Source organism: Melozone crissalis, unplaced genomic scaffold (genome assembly GCF_028551555.1).
Source record: "Melozone crissalis strain CALT ecotype California unplaced genomic scaffold, PUWL_Pcris_2 ptg000018l_1, whole genome shotgun sequence".
In the NCBI taxonomy this organism is placed as follows: domain Eukaryota; kingdom Metazoa; phylum Chordata; class Aves; order Passeriformes; family Passerellidae; genus Melozone; species Melozone crissalis.
The window spans coordinates 2,509,983-2,525,594 of record NW_026535796.1 but is presented as its reverse complement, the minus strand read 5'-3'; the positions used below and the strand labels follow the sequence as shown (position 1 = coordinate 2,525,594).

General features: G+C 52.1%; 1 pseudogene; it reads right to left on the bottom strand.

The window, feature by feature from the left end:
• Nucleotides 1-69: 69 nt before the first annotated feature.
• Nucleotides 70-3,274, bottom strand: LOC128937076 (mas-related G-protein coupled receptor member H-like; annotated as a pseudogene).
• Nucleotides 3,275-15,612: the final 12,338 nt, after the last annotated feature.

The following is a 15,612-nucleotide window of genomic DNA, read 5'->3' as shown; positions in this document are numbered from 1 at the left end:
GGGTGGGAGGGTGATCCTAAGTCACTGCCCCATGGTCCTGCATGGGGGCACCTGAAGGGTTCAGCAGGCTCAGACCCCCCTGTCCATGGTGGCATCATTACTGGGGGCAGTGCTCCCTTCTGGCTCCTCAAACACCTTCTGGAGGCACTCCCTGAGGGACCCCATGGAGCAGTGCCTCCAGCACTTTGTTACTGAGATGTAGATGAAGGGGTTGATGCTGCTGTGCATGCAGGCAAACAGGAGAACAACCCGGGGGGACACAGTGGTGTAGCCAAGCTGCTGCAGGAAATTCCAGAGACTGAGGGGGAGAGTGAGGAGCACTGCCAGGAAGAAAATGATGTCAGGCCTCTTGGATTGCTGCTGCTGGGAGCTACCCTTGAAGTGAATGAAGAGGATTGTGCTGGAAATGACCATGGATGGAGCAAAGACGAGGAAGTTGAGGATGTACAGGGAGATGAGAGCCCCCTGGCAGAGCTTGTGTTCCTGTGACTGGCACAGGGAATTCACCGCAGAAATGGCAGCGATGGCAGTGATGGAAAGGGCCCAGAGCACGGCACTGACCACCACCCATGAGAGGCCCTGGGGAAGGTGGCAGAAGAGCCCAGGTGGGCAGAGCATGGACCTGCCCCTCTCGATGCTGATGCCGTCAGCTGGTACAGCCCTACGCTGTGGAACATCGGGAAGAGGAGGAAAAGGAAGCGTATGGATGCTGGGGACATGATGGAGGAGCAGGAGAAATCCTCCTGCAGGAAGACCAGAGTGGAGGGGACCATGAAGATGAGGAAGAGGAAGTTGATGATGGCCAGGTCAAGGATGTAGGCAGTGACGGGTTTCATAGTGTCCCTCTGGATGCAGAACCCGAGGATTCAGAGCACAGCCCTGTTCCCAGCCAGCCCGCAGAGGCAGATGAGCAGGCTCACACTGTGTGTGGCCACACTGGTGACATCTGTCGCACACACATCATCTCCTTCAGTGGGTGACATGGCAGGGGGGACACATGAAGCTTATCCACATGGATGGACGCTGGGCAGGCAGTGGGATGTGGCCGCTGGCTGTGGTCAGAGTGGATGGGCAGTCAAGTGCTTGGAGAATCCAGGGATGGAGCATGTGGCTCCTCAGCAGCTCCCTGCAGTGGGAAGGGTTCAGTGGGGAGGAGTGAGATGTGCAGGGGAGGAGGGCAGTGGGAATGGTGGGGTGGGGGGGTTGGGCTGGTTAGCAGGAGGTTGATAAATAACACAAAGAATAAACATTTTCAGTTCTTCTGAAGTTGTTCAAAAGCAAAGTGGCCAAAATTTAGAAAGATGTGTTTTATACAGATAATGGGATGATTGGCTCTCACAGTTAAGGGATTAATACTGTGTGAATATTAAGAGAAGACTGATTGATATATAATTATGTTATTGCAGTCAGTTGTTTAGATGTCCCCTGTTCCCCCCATAGTCCCCTTCTCTCCCCTCTGTACTGTTGCCATCAGAGAGCCTGAGTCATCTAGGACAGGTGGAAAGAAGGGCTGTACAAAAGCTTGTTGCTGGGGGGGAAGAGGTGCAGCATGAGGACACCTGACCCTCCAGTCAAGCTGCAGGAAAGCAGGCTCCAGCAATAAACACAAAGAAGGGCTGACTGACAGACTTTGGGAGGGGCCAGGTTTAGCTGATGCAACCCCCGGGGTATCAAAGGTGAAGCATCCATCTTGAAGATCAGCCAGCCACGTGGTGGGCAGCCATGAGGGAACCTCCCTGGCCTGCTTCTCCTTATTTAGTCCTTTTGTCGCATTTTTTGTTAAGGTTTATTGAATCTTTAAAAATTTAAATAAAAGGCTGGTTGTTTCTCACAGGATGTAAAGGCTCACACACAGGATGACAAACATGGCAGGAACCAGAGCAGAAACAGATCAGGAGGCCTGCAGTGATTTTGGGGCAAATTCTGGAACAAGAGGAAGCAGTGCATGGCCAGAGGAAAAGTTCAAGGCAAGGGCACCTTTAATATCTCAGAACTCAGTGAATGTGACCACCACATAGACCCCTCTTAAAAAACCTCGGGGATCATAAAAGGACTTGCAGGAGGAGGTGGACGCATGGAAATGAGTTTTAGGAAAATGGTGTTTGTGTATTAGATAAGAAAAACTGTTAATGCCTACATGTGGTTCTAATGGATTAATACCCTGTTGTAAAATCTCACCATACACAATATAAGAAGAGATCCCACTGTGTCCTGTGCAGGTCTAGAATTCCTGCTTCCTCATGCTTTGCATTGTGTTGGAGAGTTTGTTCTGTCCCATTTCACTATTAGGATACAGACAACATGTACAGGAGGAGAGAGAGGAGCTGGGGAGGGCACTGAGGTCACCGGGAGAGGGTGTCAGGAACAGAGCAGCTGCTGCAGGAGAGGAAGGTGGGGTAGGGAGGAAGGCAAACATTCCACTGACCTGTTCCCTGTGGGGCAGCAGCAGGCAAAGGGCTCTGTGCAGATCAGCGGCGCTTCCTGGTGCCTCTTGCTCCTTTGGGATCCATGTCCTAAAGTGGCTCCTGCCAGGTCAGGGACATGAAGGAGAAAGTGCCCAGCTCACCAGGAGCTCCCCATTCCCATCCTGCTGGCTCCTGTCTGTGCCCTGTCCTGGTGCTGCTCCCCAAGGCTCGGTGGGGTCATAGGGCAGATGGAAATGGTTTTACAACATTGGGTGCGTCAGAGCTCCACTCCCTCTAAGTTATTTATCTTGAATTTTTTTTCCTTTGCTACGAAGTAATTGGCTTTTGTCAAAAGTCTACATGAAGAATTTTGCAAATGGCTCCTCATTTTCTTCTGATTAGAAACACTCCTTCCCTGCAGGATGTCCGTTTCTCCAACTGCCTTCTCCCTCCTAAGATTTCCTACCATTTCTTATTTCTCTTCCCATAGGAATCATTGTCCCTCCAGCTTCAGAGGGTTACTGGTGGCACTGGAATGCTGGCAGTGATGTTGAATTATATGTCTGCTTGTCAGAAACAAGTCCCATTCTGTGAATAGCTCCAGAATCATTGCTAAAACCTTCCCTGTGCCCAAAGGAGCTCAATTGAGACAAGAATTCACATTTTTTTTATTGTCTCCCAGGCTCACACAGCCCAAGGGAAGGAGAGCACTCAGTTGCTTGCAGCCAGGTCAGCAGCACTTAGAGCCCACCCTAATTAATGCCAATCCCCTTGATGATGCAATGAAAGCTATTACAGACCAGGTTTTGGGGTGCTGCAATCCCCTTCCCATCCCTTCATTGGGGCTTACCGTCCTCCTCCCCAGACATGGGAGCCCTTGTGTTTGTTTTTACCTGACCCCATCACTCAGGGCAACCTGTGCCAGGGCCTCAGCACCCTCCCAGGGAAGGGTTTCTTCCAAATATCCAATCTGACCCCACCCTCTGTCAGTGGGAAGCCATTGCCCCTTGTCCTGTCACTACATGCCCTTGTCCAAAATGCCTGTCCACTGGTTCTAGAGCCCCATCAGCTCCTGGATCATGAAGTGTTTGCCCTTGAAAGGATTGGGCTGGTGAGGGGATGTGAGATTCCATAGCTGGGGACACAAACATGGTGTCAGCAGTAAGAGAGGTGACAGTTCTGGTCCAGGGCCAGCAGTTTGCATCAGGAGCATCCCAGATCCCTGAGGCACATGTCAGCCTGGGTGGGAATCATCTCACCTCAGCTTTTTAGGAATTCCTTCTAATTCAGTGTAGGCTGCTATCTGATTGCCAAGAGATTGTGGAAGATGGCCCAAATGAAACCTGCAACTTTCTAAGGATTAAAGCCAAGAGAGCAGCATGGATTTGCCTCTTCTCAGAAGAAATGCCATTGCTGACATCCTAAATCATCCCTCTGCTCTGTGCCAGTGCTCCAGCTTATGCACTGAATTTATTGTTGCACAAATCTTTTTGGAAACTGTGGGGAAGGCCATGTGCCACTGAAATTGTGACATACACAGGGCAAAACTAGATTTGAATCAGAAATCATTGTTAAACAGGACATTTGTAGTGCAGGGTCCTTAGGATCCAGCCAAGGAATGAGAGGGGGCAAGTTCAGGCAGTTCAAAAAACAAGTTTTTGGGATTGAGGTTGCTATAAAAGACAATAGAAGCTGAGATGGAGCCCAAGTGCTTTGGGCACAGGTGTGGTTGCTGAGGCTCTCTCCCGTTGCTCATTTCCCGGGCAGAGTGAAGAGCAGCTGAGGAGCAGAGCCCTGAGCCCGTGGCAGGCTCTGAGGCAGCTGCCTGTGTGTGAGAGCCCTGGAGAACACGAGGCAGCACAGAGAGCAGGGGCTGTGGCAGGAGCTGGGACAGAGCCCGCGCCGGACGCTGCTCGGGCTCAGCCCGCGGGCTGCGCTCCCCTTTCCCAAGGGACCATTCCAGGGAACCTCCTGCAGATCCCGGCCCAGGGACAGCAGCTGGAGCCTGGCAGCTGAGGGCAGTGCACTGCGGGCAAGTTCTCCAGGCTGCCAGAGGAAACCAGGTCAGACTCTTCTCTTCCACCTTCGTCAGGGCCCCCTCATTGGGTGGAACCTGGTTATTGATTTTGGGGGCAGAATTGAGGTCTGTAGGGAATTAAGAGCTATAAATAGTGCGGGAAAAGGGAGAGAATGTTTAAATGAGTGTCCTGCTGAAGGAATCCAGCAGCTCAGTGATATCAAGTGACACCTGAGAGTTCAGCTCAGATTCATCCCAAAGCCATTTGCTCTCTGATATCTCCATGGGCAATTCCTATTTCTCTGATTGTTTTCCTGCTCCAGCTGTGTCCTGTCCACAGCCAGGGAGGAGGTATCTCCGTGGCTTTTGTGCCAGGCACACCGGACCAGGCTCCCACATCCTCCTTGCCATCTGACCTGTCCCTCAGCCCTCCCTGTGCTGCTCCACATGGAAGCTGTGGGTGGGAAAAGATGGGAAAAGCCACGTTTGGGGGACAGCAGCGTTGCTCTGGTGTGTCTGTTTGTCACCCCTGCAGCTGTGTGAGGGCAGGAGAAGCAGCAGAGGTGTCACCGTGAGCACTTTGTCCCCTGGCACGGAGGGAGCCAGCCCTGCCTGCTGGAGCCAGCCGGGTGGGAAGGCATCCCAGGGGAGCTGGAATGAGGAGAGCCACGACAACTGGAGCCAGTGTGACAACAGGCAGTGGAGCAAAGTGCCTGTCCCGCTGCTGCTGCTGCTGCTGCTGTGCCTGTGTGGGATGGTGGGAATGGGGCTGTGCTCTGGCTCCTTGGCCAACAGCAGTGCCCTCCCTCTGATTGACTTCCTGGCTGGGAGCTGTGCAAAGGAATTCAGCCCTTCTGTTAGTGTTGCCTTGCAGAGGGCTTTTGAGGATGTGCCGGAACCAGGGCTTAGGGACAACACAGGGGAATCATCATCAAGTGGAATCATCATGATAGATAGTCAGCATAAAATAAAGCATGCAATATCCAGAGTTGGAAGGGAGCCAGGAGCACCATGGAGTTGAGCTCCTGGCCCCTGCACAGGACATCCCAACAATCCCAGCCTGGGCCTGACAGCATTGTCCAAATGCTCCTTGAGCTCTGTCAGGCTGGTGCTGTTTGCAGCAGGGGAACTCCAGCGTGGTGTGGTTGCTGCATGACCTGAGGAATCCTCATGGAATGGTTTGACTTTGAAGGAACCTTAGCTATCATCTCATTCCATCTCTCCTTCTGCCATGGGTAAGGAGACCCAGGACAACTTTTGGTTTGAACTGGTTGCTCTTTTGAAAGGAAGCTCGGGGAGGGAGTGGCCTGGGTGACAGTGGAGACTAGGAAGGTGCTGGGAAGCAGAAAAAGTACATTGAGGATCATGATCTTGCTGCACTTCCCTTGGGAGAAACACCTCTGCTGAAATGTCTTTCCTGGATAAGAGGTTCCACCATGGAATGTTTCTGCTTTCCAAATGGCAGGAAAATAGGAGACCAGGAGAGAAAAACCCTTTCAGATGTCAAAGTCTCTGTCTCTCATGTGTGTCTCCAAAGCCTGACTCCACCCACGGCTTTCACTCTCACTTCCCTTTCCAGAAGCAGTGGCACATTGGTTTCTCCTGGATTTAAGGCAGTGGGAAAAAGAGGGACAACTTCCCCCTGAGCAAGAGATGTGGCTGCTGCCCAGGTCTCTCCCAGGAGGCATCAGGAGCTCTTGGCACTGCCAACATCATCCCAACCATTGCAGACACGTGCCTTAGGAAGGGCTCTGGTATGAGACAGGGACCTGCCCTGCTCCCAGACCAGCCAGAGGCTTTAGAATGGGAAAAAAGAAGGAATGAGCCATTTTGGACAATGTTTTACCAAAGCAGGCCCTGCAGTGAAGCCTGAATGTTGTTTATTCAACAAATTCTTGGCTGGGAATTACCGCGCTGTAAACAAAGGTCAGGAGAGGCTGGGCTGTGGCTGGAGCTGCTGTGCAGAGTGGCTGTGCAGCTCCTCCTGAGGGTGGCCAGGTTCAGGATGGAGGTGCTCAAGGGCTTCCCTGGACACTGATGCTGGGGAACCAGAGCATGGATGGCCCCATTCTGCAGAAGAGCAGCACAACCCCCTAATCTCTGTGCAATTCAATGGTCCAAGCATCTGGTGATGGGAGCTTCCATGTTTAAAGCTCTTTTTTTTCACCTGCATGAAGCTTCAGTGGAGTTCACCTTTCATCCGGCACTTTGATATTCAGAAGGATTTGATTCTGGAATTCAAGAATGTGAGACATTCCCACTGAAAGGATAAGGGAATGTTGCTCTCCCCAGCTCTGCAGCCCTACCTGGTGTCCCTTCCCATCAGCTGGGAATGCAGGGCCGGCTCTGCTGGACAGAAGGGGAAGGATGCTCCCTGTGATCCCAACCCCTCTCCTGCCATCCAGAGGCACCAACCCTGCAGGGATTTGGGAAATCACCGCTACCCTGTGCTGGGTGTGTCCCCGAGGATGAAGGTGTCCCATTCTTTGCAGGCAAGAGCTCCCTGAAAACACCATGGAACTCATCTGCTGAGCCAGAGGAGATGGAGTTCGTTCCCTGGGGCCGAGGCCATGAGGGTCATTCCATGGGGGATAGAGCTGGGGAACAGCACTGACCCCAGCTGCACTGCTTGGAGCCATGTGGATCCAGGAGGGAGGAGGAAAGCCATGCTGCAGTGTGCTCCCTGCAGAGCATCCCACAAAAATCACCCAGGGCAATGCCCCTGCTCCCTTCTCCTGCAGGAATACCGCACCAGAGGGAGGGTGATCCTGTAGATAATGAATAATCAGGTGACTCCAGAAAACCTTCAGCCTCTGTGCTAAAGTCCTTCAGCAGAGCAGTGGAAGGGATCAAAAGGCTCAGATCACTGTATCCCTGGTGTCATCATCCCTGTGGTCAGTTTTTTCTTTCTGCTTCTCGAAGACCCTCTGGAGGGAATCCCTGGGGGCCCCCACTGTACAGTGCTTGCAGCAGCTCGCCATGGAGCAGGACCTCCAGGAGTTCTGCATGGAGTTGTCTGTCATCCAGCTATCAACCAAGAAGTAGATGAAGGGTTTGATGCTGCTGTTGATGCTGGCGAGCAGGAAAAAAAACTGGGATGGCACAACGATGTACCCGAGCTGCTGCAGGAAATGGCAGAAGCTGAGGATGACAGTTAACAGTGCAGTGAGGTGGATAACGATGTCACGCCTCTTGGGCTGCTGCTGCTGGGAGCCACACTTGGCCTTAATGAAATCACTTGTGATTGAAATGAGCAGGGGTGCAGCAAAGAAGAGCAGGACAAAGGTGTATATGGAGATGAGAGCTGCCCAACAGTGCTTCTGCTCATGTGATGGGCACAGGAATGTCACAGTGAGAATGACAGTGAAGAGAGCAAAGAAGGCCCAGTATTGGACACTGATCACCAAAAGCCACAGGCGCTTGGGAAGGTCCCAGTGGCAGCAGAGCTTGCAGGACATGTATATGTACTGCACGTTGCTCATGGGTATCAGCTGGAATAACCCCCAGTAGTAGGAGACCACTGTAAGCTGGAAAAAGAAATTCTGGTACAGCAGGGGCACAATAGAGGAGCAGGAGGCATCCTCCACCAGGAAGAGGAGGGCAGAGGGGACTGTAAAGAGAAGGAAGAGGAAGTCAGCAACAGCCAGGTTAAAGATGCGATAATTACCGCTTTTCTCTGTGAGGAGGCAGATGACAGCCCCGTTCCCAGCCAGGCCACAGAGGCAGATGAGCAGTGTCACACTGTTTATGGCCATGCTGGTGACATCTGTTTCACACAGATCATCTCCTTCAGTGGGTGAGGCAGGAGATGGGGACACAGTGGTCACCTCCATGGATGGATGCTGGGCAGGCAGTGGGATGTGGCCCCTGGCTGTGGTCAGAGTGGATGGGCAGTCAGTGCTTGGAGAATCCAGGGATGGACCATGTGGCTCCTCAGCAGCTCCCTGCAGTGGGAAGGATTCAGTGGGGAGGAGTGAGATGTGCAGGGGAGGAGGGCAGTGGAAATTGTGGGGTGGAGAGGGAGGTGGGAGAGTTGGGCTGTTTGGGCACTGGGCAGAGGAGCGGGCAGCTGGGGAGGGCACTGCAGTCACCCGGAGAGGGTGTCAGGAACAGAGCAGCTGCTGCAGGAGAGGAAGGTGGGGTAGGGAGGAAGGCAAACATTCCACTGACCTGTTCCCTGTGGGGCAGCAGCAGGCAAAGGGGTCTGTGCAGATCAGCGGCGCTTCCTGGTCCCTCTTGCCCCTTTGGGATCCATGTCCTAAAGCGGCTCCTGCCAGGTCAGGGACATGAAGGAGAAAGTGCCCAGCTCACCAGGCGCTCCCCATTCCTGTCCCTCTGGCTCCTCTCTGTGCCCTGTCCTGGTGCTGTTCCCCAAGGCTCGGTGCGGCCATAGGGCAGACGGAAATGGCTTTACAACTTTGGGTACGTCAGAGCTCCACTCCCTCAGAGTTATTTATCTTGAATATTTTTTTTCTTTGCCACAAAGGAATTGGCTTTTGTCACAAGTCCACATGAAGATTTTTGCAAATGGCTCCTCTTTTTCTTCTGATTATAAACACTTCTTCCCTGCAGAATGTCCCTTTCTCCAACTGGTTTCTCTCTCCCAAGAAGTTCCTACCATTCCTTTTTTCTCTTCCTATAGGAATCATTGTCCCTCCAGTACCAGAGGGTTACTGGTGGCACTGGAATGCTGGCAGTGCTGTTGAATTATCTGTCTGCTTGTCAGAAACAACTCCCATTCTGGAAATAGCTTCAGAATCATTGGTAAAACCTGCCCTGTGCCCAAAGAAGCAAAACTGAGACAAGAATTCGCATTTTTGACATTGTCCCCAGGCTCACACAGCCCAAGGGAAGAACAGCACTCAGTTGCTTACAATCAGGTCATCAGCACTTAGAGCCCACCCTAATTGCTGCCAATCCCCTTGATGATGCAATGAAAGCTATTACAGACCAGGTTTTGGGCTGCTGTGATTACCTTTCCAGCCCTTCATTGGGGCTTATCCTCCTCCTCAGACTTAGGTGCACTTATGATTGTTTTTACCTGACCCCATCCATCAGGGCAACCTGTGCCAGGGCCTCAGCACCCTCACAGAGAAGGATTTCTTCCCAATATCCAATCTGACCCCACCCTCTGTCAGTGGGAAGCCATTCCCCCTTGTCCTCTCACTCCATGCCCTTGTCCAAAGTTCCTTTCCATCTCTCCTGGAGGCCCATCAGCTCCTGGATCATGAAGTGTTTGCCCTTGAAAGGATTGGGCTGGTGAGGGGATGCGAGATTCCATAGCTGGGGACACAAACACGGTGTCAGCAGGGAAGAGAGGTGACAGTTCCGGTCCCAGGGCCAGCAGTTTCCAGCAGGAGCATCCCAGATCCCTGAGGCCCATGTCAGCCTGGATAGGAATCATCTCACCTCAGTTCTCTAGGAATTCCTTCTAATTCAGTGTAGGCTGCTATCTGATTGCCAAGAGATGGTGAACGATGACTCAGATGAAACCTGCAACTTTCTAAGGATTAAAGCCAAGAGAGCAGCATGGATTTGCCTCTTGTCAGAAGAAATGCCATTGCTGACATCCTAAATGATGCCTCTGCTGAGTGTCTGTGCTTCAGCTCACACACAGAATTTATTATTGTATTGATCTTCTTGGAAACTGTATGGTGAAGCTGAAATACCACTGAAATTGCACTGTACACGTGGGAAAACTAGATTTGAATCAGAAATAAAAGTTTAAGAGGACTTTTTTAGTTCAGGGTCCTAAGGATCCAACCCAGGAATGAGAGGGAGCAAGTTCAGGCAGTTCAAAAGACAAGATCTTGGGATTGTAGTTGCTTTAAAGTAAAAGATGCAGCTGAGATGGAGCCCAAGTGGTTTGGGCACAGGTGTGGTTGCTGAGGCTCTCTCCCGTTGCTCATTTCCCAGGCAGAGTGAAGAGCAGCTGAGGAGCAGAGCCCTGAGCCCGTGGCAGGCTCTGAGGCAGCTGCGTGTGTGTGAGAGCCCTGGAGAACACGAGGCAGCACGGAGAGCAGGGGCTGTGGCAGGAGCTGGGACAGAGCCCGCGCCGGACGCTGCTCGGGCTCAGCCCGCGGGCTGCGCTCCCCTTTCCCAAGGGACCATTCCAGGGAACCTCCTGCAGATCCCGGCCCAGGGACAGCAGCTGGAGCCTGGCAGCTGAGGGCAGTGCACTGCGGGCAAGTTCGCCAGAGGAAACCAGGTCAGACTCTTCTCTTCCACCTTCATCAGGGCCCCCTCATTGGGTGGAACCTGGTTATTGATTTTGGGGGCAGAACTGAGGTCTGTAGGGAATTAAGAGCTATAAATAGTGCGGGAAAAGGGAGAGAATGTTTAAATGAGTGTCCTGCTGAAGGAATCCAGGATCTCAGTGATATCAACTGACACCTGAGAGTCCAGCTCAGATCCATCCCAAAGCCATTTGCTCTCTGATATCTCCATGGGCAATTCCTTACTTCTCCAATTGTCTTTCTGCTCCAGCTCTGTCCTGTCCACAGCCAGGGAGGAGGTATCTCCCTGGCTTTTGTGCCAGGCACACAGGACCAGGCTCCCACATCCTCCTTGCCATCTGTCCTGTCCCTCACCCCTCCCTGTGCTGCTCCACATGGAAGCTGTGGGTGGGAAAAGATGGGAAAAGCCACGTTTGGGGGACAGCAGCGTTGCTCTGGTGTGTCTGTTTGTCAGCCCTGCAGCTGTGTGAGGGCAGGAGAAGCAGCAGAGGTGTCCCCATGAGCACTTTGTCCCCTGGCACAGAGGGAGCCAGCCCTGCCTGCTGGAGCCAGCCCAGTGGGAAGGCATCCCAGGGGAGCTGGAATGAGGAGAGCCACGACAACTGGAGCCAGTGTGACAGCAGGCAGTGGAGCAAAGTGCCTGTCCCACTGCTGCTGCTGCTCTGTGCCTGTGTGGGATGGTGGGAATGGGGCTGTGCTCTGGCTCCTCGGCCAACAGCAGTGCCCACCCTCTGATTGACTTCCTGGCTGGGAGCTGTGCAAAGGAACCCAACCCCTCTGGTAGTGTTGCCTTCCAGAGGGCTTTTGAGGATGTGCCAGAGCCAGGGCATGTGGACAACACAGTAGAATCATAATCAAGTGGAATCATTATGGAAGAGAACCATCCTATGTGAACGTGGTCACAAGGATTTTGAGGATGAGAGAGAGACGAGAATGTTGATTCCATGATCAGAAGGCTTGATTTATTATTTTATGATATATATACTACATTATAACTATACTAAAGGGAATAGAAGGAAAAGGTTCTCAGAAGGCTAGCTAAGCTAAGAATAGAATAGAAAAGAATGAATAACAAAGATCTGTGTCCCGGCAGAGTGACAGCATCTCTGCCCTGAGTGGTCAGTAAATCCAAACATCCACAGGAGACCAATCATGGATCCACCTGTTGCATTCCACAGGAGCATATAACTATTTTTTACATTTGTTGCTGAAACTTCTCGGCTTCAGCAGGAAAAATCCTAAGAAAGGATTTTATTGAAATGATGTCTGCGACATGTCACCTTTTTTTATTTAATTAAATTCAAAAGAAAAGTGTTTGTAATTTTCTGTGCACATGCAGAGGAAAGAACAAACACTTGACAGGTTATCTGTTGCCAATGAACACCTCACTCAAGTGCTGGTGTGGAATGAACAGGGAATTTCTTCACCTGTAGAACATAATATTCTATCATATCACTAAAACAATCTTACAATATAAGAAAATGCAAAAACAATGGAAGGAAAATTCAAGTCCAAGCAGCTGAGTTTCAGGAAAAGTCCATGGACTGAAGATGTTTCTCTTTGACATATCTGAAAGTCATTTTTGGTCCTGAAACAGGCTTGCTACAGAAAAGTCCATCAATAGTTATCAAAAGTCCATTGACAGTCATAAAACAATTTCAAACAATTTTGAGACAACTTCTGGAATGTCCTGGCCACAGCCCTTTATTCATCATCTTGGGCTGAAGCTAATTTTTCTAGGCCCTGGGGGGCCCTGGCCCATGTGGAGGGATCAGGAACCCCAGATCTGGCCCACAGAAAGGTGGCCCAGGGCTGGAAGGGGGAAGTAAAACCCCCAAACCCATCCGGAGGCCGGGAAGTGGCCCTGGTCCAGGGACTCGAGCCCAACAGCCCAGGCCCAGCCCGCCAGGCAGGCTCTGCATTCCCACAGCCTGGCACCACCCTGCCAGTACAATGGCAGAACGGGTGACCAAACACTTCCTTTCCCCAAAATCACCAAGGCATGCCAGCAGCAGGGGAATAGAAGACATCCCAACAACCCTCATGTCGGGTCTAGGAATGTTTGTTCCCCACGGCAAGCAAGCCATGATCGCTTCCCACTGTGCCCTCTGCCTCTGCAATGCAAATGCAACAGGTGTGTCTCCCATCTGCCTCACGGCACCACCCCCTCTGGGCTGGGCACCAAAGGCAGAACTTTTGGGACCCACCTGCCACTCGCCGCTGGGGTGCGCGAGGGGCAGCAGAGATGGCAACCTCCAAGGAACAATCCCCAAACAAACACCCCCAAACCCACAGAGAATGCTGATTTTGAATGCAGGCAGCCGGGCTGCGCCCACAGCCAGCTGGCAAGCCACGCCTCCTCCACGGAAGGAGAGACTGACGCCCTCTTCCCCTGTCCCAGCTTCCCCCGCAGGGGCAGCCCCGGGACAGCCCAAAAAACTCGGGAGGGAAGTCACGCTGTGTGCAAGAGCCGCCGCAGCAGCTGCCGCCGCCAGGGGCGGGGGAACCGCAGGATGCTCTGAGGGTCCCGCAGGTTCGGCGCCGTTTTCAGCATCATTCTGAACAGGGACTGGCTCGGTGGAAGGCGGCGAGGCCGGAGAGAATGGGGTCGCAGAAGGCAAAAGTGGTGGAGCCGGCAGAGGCAGCGGCGGAACAGCCGGGGGGGCAGTGGATCGCTGCTGCCTAGCGACATCGGCGCAGCCGTGGGACACAGCAGAAGCGACGCGGATCTCCATTGCCTAGCAACAGCGGCGCAGCCGCAGGGAGCGGTGTTTCTGAGCTCTCAGACGCAGGTGGGGAAGCCGGCGGAGCCATGAGCGGGACTGTCCGGGGAGGCGGCCGCGGAGTGGGTCCGCGAGGCGGCCCCGCTGGCCCGGCAGGGGGGGCCTCGGAGACCGGCGCTGCCCCCATCTCTGAGCGGGGCGGGGTCCAGGAGGCCGGCTGTGGCGGGGCCTGCAGGGCTGCCAGGGGCGGCGCAGCCCACTCATCATCCCCCGGAGAGAGACGAGGGGGGTGAAAAGACGTCTCAGTCTGAGCATGCTCCGAAAACGCAGAGAAAAAATTTTGTTGGCTCCGGACAAGATCTCCCCACGCCGCTGCGGTGCAGGGGGGCTGGGAAGAAGCAAATCATTCCCCTCCAAAGGGTCTTATCCTGTTGGAGTCGGGGGAAACGGGACGAGCCCCGTGCAGTTAACAATCCAGGGAAAAACAGCTGCTCTCTATTCCAAGACCAGAAAGAGTGCCTTAAATGTTAGGTAAATTCGGGGGTGTATGAATCCATGGTCCAAAAGGAATTGGAAAATGGATTCCATGCACTCCCATAAAACACGTTCAGGGCATACAGCACATTCGTAAAAACCCCAAGAAGCTTTGCCCATCGAAAAATCCCATAGAAATGTTGCTCTGACAGGAAAATTCTAAGAATTTCAGCCTCTTCACCCCATTTTTGCCAGAGGGCAATAGGTTTCTCCTCTTAACAGGAGAAAGGAACCTCGGCCTTGGTGGGAAGACCCCATCACCTTTGCAGACATAATCTGTGAAGGCCAGGATCATCAGGAAGGGAAAAGCCAACAGTACCTTGTGACAGTGTCCAGCATGCTCTGGCCAGCTGCATGATGCTGCTGAGCTTTCCTGCCATCTTCCTGGAGGCTTTTCAAAAGGTTCTCTTTGTGGTCAGCCTTGCTGTGAACTCTGTCCAAATCAGGATCTTCAGTTCTTCAGCTCCTGGCTAGAATCCACTTCTGTGCTCAATTGTGAAGCAACCATCAATGCCACACCTCGGGTTTTACCCAAATGCAGCAATGCTCCTCTGGTGGTATCACCAAGTGATAAATGTCCTCCTCAGTCGAGGGGTCACCAATTGTGACCGTGCTCACAAGGGTTTTGAGGATGAGAGAGAGACGAGAATGTTGATTCCATGATCAGAAGGCTTGATTTATTATTTTATGATATATATACTACATTATAACTATACTAAAGGGAATAGAAGGAAAAGGTTCTCAGAAGGCCAGCTAAGCTAAGAATAGAATAGAAAAGAATGAATAACAAAGATCTGTGTCCCAGCAGAGAATGAGAGCATCTCTGCCGTGAGTGGTCAGTAAATCCAAACATCCACAGGAGACCAATCACAGATCCACCTGTTGCATTCCACAGCAGCAGATAACCATTTTTTACATTTGCTGCTGAAACTTCTCAGTTTCCGCAGGAAAAATCCAAAGAAAGGATTTTAATGAAAAGATGTCTGTGACAACCATAAAATAGAACCACTCTAACCCAGAGTTAGAAGGGACCCACAAGGATCACGGAGTTGAGCTCCTGGCCCTGCACAGGACATCCCAACAAATCCAGCCTGTGCCTGAGAGCATTGTGCAAATGCTCCTTGAGCTCTGTCAGGCTGGTGCTGTGTGCAGCAGGGGAACTCCTGCCTGGGGTGGATACTGGATGACGTGAGAAATCCTCATGGAATGGTTGGGATTGGAAGGAACCTTAGAAATCATCTCATTCCAAGCCTTCATTTGTGGGAAGGGGCACCCAGTAAACATCTTGCTTCGAAATCTCTGCATTGAGTATTTACTATTCAACAGGTCTGAGCTTTCTCTGTCTCAGAAATGAGCTTCCCTAGCCTTTGGAACATTAAAATTGTGTGACCAAGGCTGAGAGCTCTTTCCATTGGTTTTTCTTGGTTTGTTTGCTTAAAACCAGTGTGTAGTTGGTTAAAAATCTTGGCACAGCAGTGCAGAACAATTCCTTGGTGAATCCTGTCCATCTCCAGCAGCTCCTGACACATGGGAATACACTGTGGAGGCTTCACTCTGAGGATTGTTGCACAGATGAGTGAGAGGTTTTTGGGATAGCCCCTGGAAGGCTTTCTCCAGCAAGCATTAAAAATTTGGGGCTGTGGGCTATCTTGTGAGGTGGAGAAGGTTGGTCTTTAACAATTCTTCCCACCAAAACC